The sequence below is a fragment of the Felis catus genome, chromosome B3 (assembly GCF_018350175.1).
Source record: "Felis catus isolate Fca126 chromosome B3, F.catus_Fca126_mat1.0, whole genome shotgun sequence".
Lineage (NCBI taxonomy): Eukaryota > Metazoa > Chordata > Mammalia > Carnivora > Felidae > Felis > Felis catus.
This window is the reverse complement of record NC_058373.1, coordinates 61755472-61757906: the sequence shown is the minus strand read 5'-3', so window position 1 is coordinate 61757906 and position 2435 is coordinate 61755472. Positions and strand designations below refer to the sequence as shown.

The following is a 2435-nucleotide window of genomic DNA, read 5'->3' as shown; positions in this document are numbered from 1 at the left end:
ATGTAGTTTTATTCTCATGACTATATGGAATTCTGAAAATACCTTTATTCAATATATATACAATGCTCAGTAACAAACTGTAGCAAAGTAGCCTTAGAATCTGTTAATACCAGTCAGTCATTGATGTTTGTTAGACTTTCATAGGGACTCATACCACCTAAAAGTATCATTTAAAAGGGTTGTTTAAAAATTCAGCCATTTGTATCAACTAGTGTATGGAAGGCATAATATCAAAATTATAAATGCATATGCCCTTTGGCCCATTTTAGTAATCACTCCTACAGAAATACTAGTACAACTATGCAAAGATATATACAAGGATCCAATATAAGAAATGGTTAAATTCTGATATATTCATATCATTGAATCATGCATATACTACATAATTTGCATATGGGCTGGTATGGAAAGTTGACAAAAGCAGATGGTAGAATAATGTGAAAGATATAACTGCCTTTATGTCTATATATGTATATCCACATGCATAAAGATTATTGGACACTTAGTATGTGCTAAGCACTGCTGTAATTACATTAGATGTATTCATTAATTCATTTACTCTTCACTACAACCGTAGTTTCTTGGTTTTTTTAATTTATTTTGGGAGAGAGAGAGCACAAGGGAGGGGCAGAGAAAGAGAATCCCGAGCAGGCTCCGCATGGTCAGTGCAGAACCTGACACAGAGCTTGAACTCACAAACCGAGATCATGACCTGAGCCGAAACAGAGTAGGATGCTTAAGCAACTGAGCCACCCAGGTGCCCCCAGCCCTAGGTTGTTTGTTTTTTTTTTTTTAACAGAACAAGCCTTTTGATTTAAACAATTTTTTTCAAGTTTATATTGAAAGACAAAGCAAGAGGAGGAAGCAGGAGAGAGAGAAGAGAATCCCAAGCAGGCTGCATGCTGCCAGCACAGAGCCCGATGTGGGGCCTGAGCCCACAAACCATGAGATGATGACCTTGAGAGCCAGACGCCCCAGACCAAAAAGCTTCATTTTTTCATTTAGCTTTCTGACTCTGTGCTTGTGCCTTCAACACTTTCACAATGATTTTCTGCTCTTTAATAGGGAAAGCATGCTTGATCCTATCACAAACACACTTAGCACATGTGGAACCACTCTAGGCCCTGCTGTTTTCTCCTTGTAGACAACCTCGTAAGAACTGTAGGTCTCACAGCATGAACTCCTTGAAGCCAGCCTGAGCACACACACCACACGCTGATTCTGATGCTTTCCCAATCTCCTTGGTGTAACAGTAAATTATTCTATTCCAGGGGTTTGGGACACCTTAAGTTTTGTTAGAGGCTGTATTATAGGACAGCATAAGATGGGATGTCAAATGCTGGACCATTGTGAATGCCTATGATGCCATCTCCAGAAGAGGGAAAAACCAGCCCTAGTTTTTAATCCCTATTTTATAAGAAGAGCTTATGTAAATTCTTTACATTTATGGCTAGAAGTATCCAAAATATCACTAGAAGTATCACTATCCTATTGTGATAGGAATCCAAATAGTTTGGTTCCAGAGCATTCTCACTTTCTAGCTTGCTATCCCATGCTTTTCAAAGGTGGAAACAAGTGTAGTTTTCACTCTTTGTCATACATCTATGTTTGAACTTTTTTCTAGAATAAGCACATAATTTGTATTTGGGGAAAAAAACCTATTTAAAACCAGCCAGCTTAATTTGACGTAAAGTTCGAGCATTTAAATTTCTATTTGTCTGCCAAATCAGCAAATCCAGAGGTTATGGAAAATAGCTACGTAAGAACATACCCACACACACACACACACACACACACAACAGGATAATTCAATACAGTATTAATTTCTTATGTCTCATTCTTGAGTAGAAAATAAGAGTTTTTCTGGTACTATTTGTTGCCAGAGGTTTCACCCTTGTTTATGGAATCAGATTTTGCAACTCAAAAGCATAAAGCAAGTCAGAATTTTGTTTAAAATTTTTAATTTTTAGAGCGAGAGGGTGCAAACAGGGCAGGGGCAGAGAGAGAGAGAGAGAGAGAGAGAGAGAGAGAGAGAGAGAGAGAGAGAGAATTTTAAGCAGGCTCCATGCTTAGTGTGGAACCAGATACAGGGCTTGATCCCACAGCTCTAGATCATGACCTGAGCCGAAATCAAGAGTTGGACACTCAACCAACTGAGCCACCCAGGCATCCCAAATTTAAAATACTTTTAAAGGGAAATGTCCTTTATGTAGTATAAAATGGAAAAAAATTTTTTTAAAAATGCTGCTAGCTACAGCTGAACCAAGTCAACCTGGCTATATCATGTCTCAGTTGTGCTCTTGCCAGTCCCTCAGTGGTCTGCTTGCTGAGCCTATAACCCATGCTCCACAAGACAACCATAATAAGGTTCTACAAAAGTAAAACCAATCCTATCACAGGCCTCCTCTAAAATTCTTCAAGGGCTTCCACTGTTC

General features: G+C 38.7%; 1 pseudogene; it reads right to left on the bottom strand.

The window, feature by feature from the left end:
• Window positions 1–997: 997 nt before the first annotated feature.
• Window positions 998–2014, bottom strand: LOC109501164 (annotated as a pseudogene).
• Window positions 2015–2435: the final 421 nt, after the last annotated feature.